Source organism: Homalodisca vitripennis, chromosome 2 (genome assembly GCF_021130785.1).
Source record: "Homalodisca vitripennis isolate AUS2020 chromosome 2, UT_GWSS_2.1, whole genome shotgun sequence".
NCBI lineage: Eukaryota > Metazoa > Arthropoda > Insecta > Hemiptera > Cicadellidae > Homalodisca > Homalodisca vitripennis.
In genome coordinates, this window is record NC_060208.1 from 130,655,754 (window position 1) to 130,668,537 (window position 12,784).

At 29.8% G+C, this 12,784-nt stretch overlaps 1 protein-coding gene across 1 annotated transcript in view; it reads left to right on the plus strand.

Annotated features, from left to right (window-relative positions):
* LOC124355807 (Down syndrome cell adhesion molecule-like protein Dscam2) overlaps positions 1-12,784 on the plus strand; it is a 487,821-nt gene that overhangs the window by 89,184 nt on the left and 385,853 nt on the right. Inside the window, exon 2 of the mRNA XM_046806962.1 lies at positions 6,352-6,400. The gene's annotated coding sequence lies outside the window, so the exon portion shown is untranslated. The remainder of the gene's footprint in view (positions 1-6,351; positions 6,401-12,784) is intronic.

The following is a 12,784-nucleotide window of genomic DNA, read 5'->3' on the forward strand; positions in this document are numbered from 1 at the left end:
CTTCCAGTAAATTAAAAATTTTTTTTGTGTTGAATTGTTTAATTTAAATTGTTATTGTTATGGTTTCTCTTTCGTTTGCCTCTGATACATATACGGCAGACCAAATTAAAATTAATTTCTGTATAGCATAGCGTCTCTAGCCTACGCACAGGCTGATTGCCCATGTAGGCTAATTTCCAATAACAAATTAATTTAGAAATTACAATGTTTTTAATTTCCTCGTAAATTAATTCATTATTTGCTTGTAATCTCTGTACCAATATTAAGAGTGTGGAAATAAACTTATATTTCATTTCACTTTACAAAAATACCACCGATTTGGGTAGAGACTTCACGAAAGAGAGGAGTTTCAGTGGTTTGAGAGAAATGGGCTTATAATTTTATAACGATTATTGAATGCAATAAAGTACACTGTGTCCGCAAAGTAATGTTACATCTTTAAATCACTTTCTTTACAGATTTATACAAAATAAGAAGATGAACTTATGATTAAAGAGTACATAAAACAGTTTTAATTAAGTCTGCCTATACGAGCCTGAGTATGAATAGACCTGAAGAAGTACAAGTGAACTTTGATTCCTTCCTATACCGTGATCAAGATTTCTGGTGTAACTGATTCAATCGCTGCTAAGATTGGTTACTTCCAGCTTAAATGATCAATAACACTGTCTAGAGACAATGCCCAACAAACTTTTATTTTAGATGAAATGCGCTGATCATATAAAACATTTTAATAAGACATTACTAGATGACAATTGTTAACAAAATGAATAAAACCTAAACTTTATAAACTCCTGTTAATTTACTCCTGTTTCACTGACCTGCTGTCTTTAGTACATTATACGAAAAAACTAAAAATATAATGTTTCAACATTATAAAGTAATTTTTGTTTTAATTATTATAATCCTTAAACTAAGTTACTTTCATACCAATAAAAATGTAAAAGAGACGGTGAAGCTGTAACCCTGAGGTTTATGTTTGTTATAAACCCTGAAAAACTTCATTTTGTTACAGTTTATGCTCTTTCATCTCATTTAAAATTACGGACTTAAGGTTTTCTTTACTTTAAAACTAAAATTTTATATAGTGTTTGTTAAAATTAATAAGTTTCTTCATGTTTTAATGCTTTAATTTAATAGATGTTGTCGTAAAGTTCCTAAAATATAAAACAAAACAAAAATCATATCAATTCAACGAATCATTCATCAATTCAATAAATTCAAAAACATTTTCTCACAGAACGTATTTTATGAAATAATTTGTTCTAAGTCTGAACCCATTGCATTGCATTAATAGTAAACATTTAGCTATAACGGAATAGCCTACAAGAGTAACCTGCAGGACACTTTTAATGTATCTCAGCAATCTATGTTAAGTATATTTATTGCAAAAACTCATGACTTTGTACCACTCCATAATAAAATAAATTAATTATAGTTTAAAATTAATGTGAATTTTATTATTTTAGACTATTCCAAAACTTAACTAAAACTAAAAAAAATTTATAATAGAATGTCAGAGTTCCTCAAAATGTTTATGAAACTTAAGTATAGCTATTACACGCTGACTATTAGTTTTTTGATGATATGAAAAAATATACCAAGTATCAGTATTAATTTTTAAAGACTTTAATTAAACGGTGCTCCGCTGTCACTGATATGCTTGTAGAAGTTTACTTCGGCAATCAAATGAAATTTTAGTTTTTTTATCAGTATTTTTATAAATATATTATGAATAAAATAATTTGTATTATTATTTTTGGTAAAATCTGTATATAAAGTTTACAGAAACTCATAAAATTTCTCCAAAACTCAAATACAATTTTAAAGTAGGCTCTATATTTAAAGTATTTATTATAACCAATCATACTACTCTTCTGAAATAACTTTTTTTGAGTAAGTCAACATTGCTTTTATATATATATATATATATATATATATATATATATATATATATATATAAACAGCTAAATCTGTTAATAGTATATAATATAGAATACAAACTTCTCTCCAGTGTTTTGGTGTTGGTTTTGTCCCAGCCACAGATATAGTTGTGTAAATATCCACAAAGCTGTTGATTTTCTCTAGGATTAAATCATAAAGTCACTTATCCAACTTCTCTTCATTTGCTATTTGAGTTATATAATTGTAGGTTGGTTTGCACACACGTTAAGATCGCTGTATCAATTTAGGATGCATCGCGTTTGCCATTTATTCGTCTCTAAACGAAAAAACTACTATTTTATGCTAAACGGTTTTTAATTGAAATGATTATTAGATTTTAATAAATGAACTGATACAGGATTTTCATACCACCCGTTTCAAATTTCTAATGGTCAAACGGCTTACTGCAGATTTTTAGATTCAACGGGTTATCCGGATTACATATTTTTAGAAATTTTAAATCTACCTGTAGTAGAAAAGTTTTGAAAATACAGCTAAGCATACTATAATTTAAAATTTTGATACCTTGTGTCATGGAGTATCGAAATAAAATTTTATTTTTGTGTTGGTTCATATCAAAGGAGTGACAATAAAAAACAAAACGGTCTGTTTTCAATAAACTTAAGACTGCAATTTTTAAACGAATAGGTGTTATAAAATGTTTTCATCTCCATAATATTATATGATAGAAAGACCTTTAAATAATGTACAATATGCCCTGTGTTAGGGATTAAAAATGCTTAGATCTGAACAGAGTTTAATTAATTTCAGACTAATTTTAGTGTTGATATTGTGAAGATTCCGTACAAACTAAATCTCTGCAGTTAACCGTCTGAACGTATTATACTGGAGACGGGTGGTCTGACACAACATAGTTTCGTAAAATACGATACTATAATGATTTTTTTTTAATTTTTTTACTTCACTTTTATAAAAACTAGCTCTTTCCATAGCATACTACTGGATTCGCTACAGCAAAGCCTATTCATAAAGCATCAAAGGTATTAACGAAACCACAGTCAGGGCTGCTCATGGCATAATACAATGGAAACTCCTGTTTACTATTGGCACAAAGGCTATTGAGTCACAAAGCCATGTTGACCACAAACACGGCTTTGTGAATTACTCAAAAAAAGTAATGTTTGGAATAGTTTATTACCGGTATAAAAGTGATTAAATGTGTTACACACCGTCTGTATTTTCATCTCCCTTTCAGTACATTATGCCGTGTTTTAATACTTTTTGCACTTCTGGAAATTATTTTTGCATACGCATTTCCTAGCTTGTAATAATATATTCAACGTAGGAAATAATATAATTACGTTTTTTTTAATTCCCTACTATTATATGCAATCTCATTAATTCTCTTATGTAGATACCGTAGACATGAATGTAGTTTCAATAAAATTTATACTTCTACCTAAATGTTTTTTAACACTTTATTAAAAAATAATCAAAACATACTTATAAATAAAAATTGCATAAAACATTGGTAACCTAAGGGGCCTAACTGTGAAAGAAATTTTACTTAGTAGTTGTTTTATTAATTTAAATAAGATGCTTAAATAAGTTTACAAAAAAAATCTCTAATGGATTTTTGCATCCGTAAAATAGAACAGGTTTTAATTCTAAAATTTTAATGTTTCATTTATTAAACATATAACGATGGAAAATATTTAAAATCCTATTATACTTTCTGATCATCCATCGTCAATGATCCATCGACAGAAGAGGAACACAAAATATGAGTATATACATTTATTTTTCAAGAAAGTCACCTGTGCTATATTTTAGCCTACATAAATTCCTAACTATATAATAATAACTATAAAAATTTATATAAACTATATAAATTCCTAACTATATATAATCCTGGAGATAGGTGTATTATTACAATAATTGCAAACATTACCTACCAAGTTCCGGAATGAAGAGAACTATTCATGGAACCCTAAAATATTCGGCCGCAGTGAGTACTCGAAACACGACCCGTGCAGAAATGACAGAACATACAGTCCTCTATCACGCAATGTGGCTGTGCATAATAAATTTCCTTCCCTCCTTCATTAGCAATGGAAATATAGAATTGTATTCATTTCGACTCTGTAAAGATATATTTTGTAGTACCAAGTTGACCTACTCATGCCTGGAAATCCCCTTATTCTGAGCTTCAGAAACAATGTTTATCTGGGTTTTGAGGTCTTCTTAGCATAATATTCTTCTACAAGATACACAGTCAACGAGTTTACTCACGCATGTTGATGGAGTGTATTTACATTTGCGTAATTGTTTTTCGTCTTTTCCACATTACAAACGCTAAACAATTCCAGCAATTATTTTCAAGTTCATTAAAAATTCATACACCATGTATTTATATCTAGACAAATATTAACCCTTCTTAACTTCTTGTTGATACAGAAGAGCAGTTTAGAACGGATGAACTAACCTAGTAAGAAGGTAGAGTTGTTTTTCTCCTCTACAACCACAAAAATGAAAGCATAAGCACTAGTAATTTTTATCTTTTTAATAAGTATCGTTTTCTTCTTAGATTATACATAAAAACATTGTCATTGACCGTCATATGCTTACAAGGCTTAATCGTTCCTACGAATGTTATTAATTCTTAAAATTCTTAATTATGTAAATATACATTATTATGGAAGGCCTAAGCTCCATCACGTTTTTGGGTATTCTTAGTGGTAGGTTTAATTTACCTTGACGCTTTCGAAACAGAAATAGTGAGTGCCGAGTACTTGCTTGCTGATTTTGAAGCGTCTATGTAATCTGTTCATACATATTCATAGATTAAAATTATTATATTTAAATGAAAATGCTTCTGAAATATATTCTGCTAATATTACCTTAATGGAATTTGCGCCTTTGCACGTAGTTTCGTAGGCATTCTATGTGTATAAGCATTTTTTTATTGGCGTGAATTATATTTTTCAGTTTTTTATTTTTTTTATATTTTTTAGTTTGCGATATTCCTATAATGAAGAAAGTCTGGCAAAAAGTGTATATTTACAGCCTTAGTAACTTTCTCCAATCTTAGTATTTGTTTGTTCCTTACTTGAGTTTGCCTTGTTTCCCGACAAAGAAAACACACACACACATTATATATATATATATATATATATATATATATATATATATACATATATACACGTAGACAAGCCTGAGAAGTCTAAAAGAGAACTAAGATAAGTTTATAACATACTTTAAATTTGTAGGGAAAGTTAAATAGTAGTTCTGTATGTTATATGTGAATTACAGTACGGACCCAGCTCTTGCGCTCTTAATATTTAATACATATAGTTAAAACTAAATAATATATAATAGTAATAATAATTTATATTAATATAATAATAATTTAAATAATATATAAATTATAAACATTTATATTTCCTTATGTGGATGCAGGGTGAAATAAAAGGTGTACTAATCAAGTTTGTTCTATGCTTTTACACTACTTATGTTAACTAGTAAATTGTTATCTATTACTAACAAGAAGAGATAATTGACTTAATGTTAATCTAGTTGTGTGTAACATAAAAAGTTTAAAAATCCTATATAATAAACAAAAAACAAACATTAAATAATAACCACGTGCCTAGAATTCTGTTAAACGTATGTGTTTTGCCTGCCTTACATATTCCATTATTTTCTATAACATACACCGGTAGATATGTAAATCTTACAAAAACGTATTTTTTACAGCCTATTCTAAAACTTGTCATATCAATAAGAAGCGGGAGGATTTTATTTATTTAATATTATTTACCATAAAATTAAGAATTTTACAGTGAAATCAGTGTAAACTTAAGACAGTCTAGTTTACAGCCCGGTGGCAAAGGGTGGATGTGACGTCCCGAACGATACAAATGACGTCCATTGTTCTGGGGGTCGATGGTGGCAGACAAAAGTCGACCTTTTTCTTGACATTGAACCTCGAGTTTTCTTTGTCTTCACGGAATACTTTTTTCCATACATCCTCACAATGTAATCTCTAGTGTAGAATTATATTCGCTTATAACGTTTTTGTAATTATTTATAGAAATTTAACTTAATTTATATTTCAATGACTACCTTTTATTGTTATAATTATATTTTCAAATACTCTCTCTTCATAAATTACTAATATATGAACTGCAATATTAAAGTAAAATACTATATGCCATTGGAACTTTAATTAACACTTTATATAATGTTGAAGTTATATTTAATATTTCTAATGTTAAATATGTATTTGTTCACTACTAACACTGAATTTGGCAAAAACTATAATTAAAGTAAAAAGAAATAATGTGCGTGATTATACGTGAAATTAAGGAATTTTTCATGAGTACCTAACTGTTCAATAATATTATTCATAGTTTCATGTATATAAGCCATGAACTTATTTTTCAGGTTCGAGTTGAAGAGTATCTGAAGTTGAACTATTCGTTTTTCTATCAACGTGAGTATTTAATGACAAGCAATTATGATTTGTAGTAAAATTTAAAATATTTGCTAGATGAAGGTAGTTTTATATTTATGATACTACATTCAGTACAATTCTCTTGCATGCGATGAAGTATTACTTTGAACCATACAACAGGCAGAAGTGCCGCGCCATCAGCTCACTCTACCGCATAATGTGCCACCGCTATCTGAGTCACAATCTGGTTATTTATCCAATAATACTTTTCCGATGTGTATTCTTTTCTATACTAGGCTATTTCGTCAACTAAGCCAGTTCAGTTAAATCTGGGTATTCATAAACCGATACAAACCACTCTCAATGACGGTCATCTCTTCTTTATTAAAAATTTAAAAATAAAACATATTTTTGCGACCACTGCTATACATAATTTTACGGAACTCGGCATATTTACACAATCACGTACATCAGAATATTATTATAGTTATATTTTAATGTTAATAACGTTACTGCGTAAGCCATTTTAAATAAAAACCTAAATAAAATATTCAGCATAATTACAAGGACCTGTTAAAAATTTTGCCTAAATAAATAAAGTAAACATGTGTCGGACATTTCGAGGCCCGGGTATTATACGTGTGTTGTCCAGGTGAACGCACTGACAATGTGCATAAATAACGCGTGATGTGGGACGGCGCGAGCCTCAGGCTAGAACTAAACATGGAGGTTTTGTCACAACCCAGCTGCCCGGGGAGCTGTGATGTTAGTAAACAATGTAGACTTACCCTGCTGCACACTGCACTGCGCCGTCGTCGTCAAGCATATAGAATTTGTTGACTCCATTTCTGAAATGTAGGAACTCTATAATTTCTGTTATCTATGTTACACTTATCTCAAAAACAGCCTAATCCAGTGGTTACCTAAATAATTTATAGACCCCTAGGGTAGTTTTTATTCGTTTTCCAACAATGTGTCCCATTTGGAGGGTGCCATTTGGTATTTTTTTGTTGGAGTGTGCCCCCCAGAGGGCCGCCCCCTAAATGTTGTTGAAAGACATAAAAAGTATGCGTACTAATTATTGTTACAAAGATAGTTTTAAAGTTGGTGAAACCGTCTAAAATGACAGGTGTGGCCACTGACTTTTACATGATCTTGTAAAAAGTGGCAAAACATTTTTAAATAGTTTTGAAATCAATTTATGAAGTATTAATGTCATGTTTATCTAAAATAGTTCATTATTTAAAAGATTAGCTCAGCAAATTAAAGTTAATTAGTTCAATTATTACGTTTCTGATAACATTTAAAACATAGGTCTAATAACAAGTACCAAAAAAAACTGACTTAAACCTCTCAATTACTCATTACAATAATCATACGTTCCAAATTTGTTACAGTGGAGTATAAATACTCAGATATGCTAGCAGAGGACAATAATTAAATTTATTTATTAGTACGGTATAAAATATGTAAATAATATATTTTCAATATACCTTAATAATTTAGATATAAGATTAACTTTGCTTTGTAAAAATATCATGAATTTATAGAAACTACTTATATGACAAAACTCTGATGACAATATATATGAAAAATAATTTCTTATTACATATACAATGTAATTTAATACGCTACAAACTTTAAAGTTTTATTTTTCTTAGGGTTTTAATATCCTTTAAAAATGGAAATTGATAAATTATAATCAGTTTTTTGGAACAAAAAATATTCAGTTTAATAAAACTCTGTAAAAAATTATTTCCTTTTATACTTTATTTGTTCCTAATATTCAAAGCACAGTGTCAACTTAAATATACTGCTTTTATAAGAAAGTATATCATTCCTGATATAGTAATATCTATCTTAATAACACCAATATTTCGAGAAATAGGTTTAGATTAGCTTATTGTTCTACTCGAAACAGTGCAGTGCACGTAGAGTTGTAAACACACATTGTGTTTACTGCATCCACAGTGTGAGTATCGACTAACAACGTTAGGTCGGTTAGTGCAACACTCCAGGCTTATACACACACATTTGGATTCTGTATGGGTACATATAGGGTGCTACCGTCAAACTTTGGTAAACTGACCGGACACAGTAAACCAATTATTACGTAATCGAAAAATTCTGTTTGTACGTACGATTGGATATGGTAGGTTACATAAGTTATACAAATATAACTTTTCTTAAGTTTGTAATAGTTTTATGCGCTATAATTGAAGATAAAATAGTACTTTTGAATTTGAGGAAGATTGCCAGAATTAAAAATTACAATGAATTTTATTCAATACCTATAACTAACTTTTGCGCGCCTATCTAAGATTCAGTAATTTAACTGAATTTTGCTTAAGTCCGCGCTGGTACAAAAATAACATCGTCGACGCTGTAACATCTGATCTCCCGAGACTTCTGAAAATCATTGTAACTCTTTTATCTGCAACGTAAGCCTCTTCTTCTAATGTTCCTTATAGAAAACTTTTATTGGCAGAGCCAGAAAATAGGTACGAAGAATTCCTGATTGGTATAAACGAAAAATAATCAAAAATAGATCCATGAAACATTTATCATAAAATATCAATTATTGTTTCTATTAGAAGATATATCTTAAATGTACTGCAAGAATTTCCTAAAGATTAAAAACGTTTTGGAAAATATGTTTCTCGCTCAACAATGGATTTGAGCTGTACAATGCACGAACATTCCTGATCAGTTTAAATAGTTTTTTTATATTTGTAGTGCATTTTGATAGTAAAACCTCTAATGGAAGTTTATTTAATAATGCGAGTACACATGCAAATATGGGCATGATATAGTACACATAATATAATCGTAGTAGTAATCTTGGAATATTCAATGTTACGCAGGAATTTCTAAAATAAATTCTTTAAAAAATCCTATTTTCAGAAATGATTATGTTATATTGTACTCTCTAATATACTCTTATGTTATATGTATCTTTTTTTGTATGATTATAAATCGCATATGTATTGTTAGGTCTTTAAAAATATGATTTCAGTTTTCGTTCCGGTAAAAAAATATTGTTTCTATTTACATCAGTTGTGGAGTATCATTAAAATTGACTAGAAGGGAAACACAAATTTACCTCATCACCGTTCCATCATTCAATGGCGTTAAAATACCCGACCAAGCAGAACAACTGTGAGACGTGCGTCGCTGATTCTCAATTTATCAGAGTTAACACGTTGTAAGTCTATTCAATTCTATTTTACCATAACAAGCGGTAATTTTCACCGACATATTTTTCAAACACATGAAAATGCTCTTCACTTTCATGATTACGGAAAAGTACATTTAACCAAAGATTAGGTTTCAATGCTTCAAATTTGTTGCCAATGTTTATGTACACCGCATCTATCACTAAGAGATTCCTGAAAATTATTCAAAAATATTTAAGCTAACAGCTCTTTTTATATATGTATGACAAGAGCTTATGACAAGAATTATAACTTTTAAAATAATAAATCTTTTTATTTCTGTAGGACTTCCTGTTTTTGTGGCCATTTATTGTTACTTTTTACCCTCGATTTTAACCTCATAGTTTGTGTACAGCTTTTTTAATTTCCATATTTACCCTACAATAGAATTAAATCCTGAATTGTTAGTGGATTCCTAGAAAGCAACCTCCCGACATACAATTTGGGAGGTTTTTTGGGAGGATTTCTCGAAACATGAACTTCAGAATTAAAAAAAAACACTAAAGTCTTAAAATGTATGGCCTTATGCAATATAACTTGAGGTTTTTAACACGATCATTACCATAGTTTAATATACTGAGGTTAAACTTTGTACAGAGGCAGTATTTGTACATAGCCTGGATGAGTTCGTGAAGCCATTCTTAACAATACACGTTAAGTTGGTGGCCCCTTAACATGGTGGCCCCCGCATTTAGCAAAATCTTAACTTAAACAACCCCTAACAAACATCCAGAAAGTATTAATTAAATTATTAATAACAAATTTTATTCTTTTGCCATTTTCTATGTCTCTTAAAATTTCAAGATGACGGCCATTTAAAGTTTTGAATAGAAATGGTTTGTTCTTAATATTCTCAGACTTAACGCTGTGTAGTTACAGTATTATCACATGCATTTGTTTAGCTTATAGTTATTCTCAACCAATTAAACAATTAAAGATGGCGGTCATTAGTATCTAGTCAATATTTTAATTGTGGTTATTTCACCATAAAAATCGAAACTAACGCTTATTAACACTGTTAATCAACTACAAGTAATATTTATACTTACTTTTTCTATAACTCTTCATCTTGTATGATGGTGCCTGATTAAATTTATAGAAGTATAAAACTGAATTTTTGCAAGTGGATATACATACACAATAATTTTGTATTAGTTTTAACTCCACGGTTCATGGTTGTTGGTGTTTGTTGATTATCGTAATGACTTGTTTTATGGTGGTGTCATAAGTCCTCAAAATAACTGGTATGATTCGCCTTACAATAACTTTAAATCTAACTTAAACCGTTGTGGTTTTTTAAAACATATCAAAATTTAATTGGCCATCAAATTGCATAACCGCCAAATATTAGAGACTTATACTTTTTGCCATTCTTCTTCTTTTACATTTAAAAAGAGGTGTCATTTTCCAGGAGTTCCAATTACATAATTTTTACTGACTCAAAAATAGGGCAAAACATTTTCATTTATCAAAACCCGCTCAGTTGATAATATAAACATCCTCCTAAGTATACCACTCTATCTCTAATCATGAGAAATTGAAACGAGGAGGGGGCGGAACCTTTTAGAGATCCGGTACATGTATTGTGCTTTAATACAAATTTATCAAACGTAAAAATAAATATATTTCTTCTTTTTAGTACATTAGTTGTCAATTTATTATCCTCCAAATCAAACAGGAGGCATTATATCCAACATTTCACCAGCAGGGACAGTTGACCTTTACACTAAACTATTTCAGATTCTGGGTAAGAACTACAGCTACCACGCTGGTTTACCTCATTCATATGCATACGGTATTAGACCTCAAGCCACTCTGATATTGTCAAACTGAGCAGAGTATAAATTGTCTAGGTATCTAAACATCAGTGCACTGTGCCTCGTGCTTGTTATTAGCAGCTCCATATACCTTGCCAACTACTAATTAGGTCAACCCTGATCATGTAGTTCAAAGGCCACAACCGCAAGCTGGTGCAATACACGATCCAATTGGCCAAGTTCAATAATTATCTCATTTCGACTCCAAATATTGTAATAAGCGTTGAAATGAATCGTACTAGAAGGTTTTAACAAAACAGCGTTTGTGTTTTTTTATGAATCAACTTTATCAATCTCCACACATTTTTTTACCTACACATTTTACAAAACTATACATAAATAGTATCAAATTCGATTCGGTAGCTACGTTATTTAAAAAGGACGTTGCATAAAGTAAAACTTACCCCTTAAGCAATAAAATTGTTACAGTGTTACAATTTTAATGAGACTCCTATTGTATCTATGACATTTTATATACCCCTTTATGTAATTGCATACATTTTAGCAAGATAACAAACTATATCATAAGGAGAGAACATCACTGTACACGTGATAACAGCTACACGTGTGTTTGTAAATTGCTACCAAAAGTAGCGATTTCAAGTAGTTTTGTAAAATACTTATGAAATTTCAAACCAATTTAATAGAAGTTAAAAAACTGAATGTGATTTACCGTAAACGTTACTCTACATGTATGTGTTTATTGAAATACCGAAAGTTTCAGAACTTATCTTTGATCTTTTTATCAAATGGAAAATAAAAATGTTCATTCGTTAAGTTAAGTCAACGGTCAATTTCTTACAATCTTGAAGACGATAAGACGACAAACAATAGAGAATTATGATATAAGCCTAAATTCCATATTATTTTTGTATTTTGTAATGTCAACTATTTAAATAACAAAACTATATATATCTGGACTGTTTTGTCCAAATTGGGTTTGAAATTTGTCTATAATTCAATGTTTGTTTTGACGATTGGAGGTTTTTGTAAATTCACAGGATGTTTTTCTAAATGGCATTACAATTTATTTGGCAAACATTATATTAACAGTTATTTAAAAATGTAAACTAACAATATCTTTTTGTAGTCTAATTTCAGAAAAACCGACTGAGGAACTGACAGCGCTTGTCCATACCCTAGAGAAAAAGCTTCGACGTTTCATTAATACTTAAGCAAGGAAAGCAGTCGCGGTGAGCAGTTACCTCTAGCTGTCTATTGAACTCTCTTTCTTCTCGGTTCACCGTTGATACAAATATAGAATTTGGTACGCTGCTATTGTTGAATACATATTAGGCATTCAAGTATGGATGAATTTCATTAAAATAAAAATTATTACTACTTTAAAACATTTATTGAGTTATGATTATATTGCTGTCATAGAGATTTAC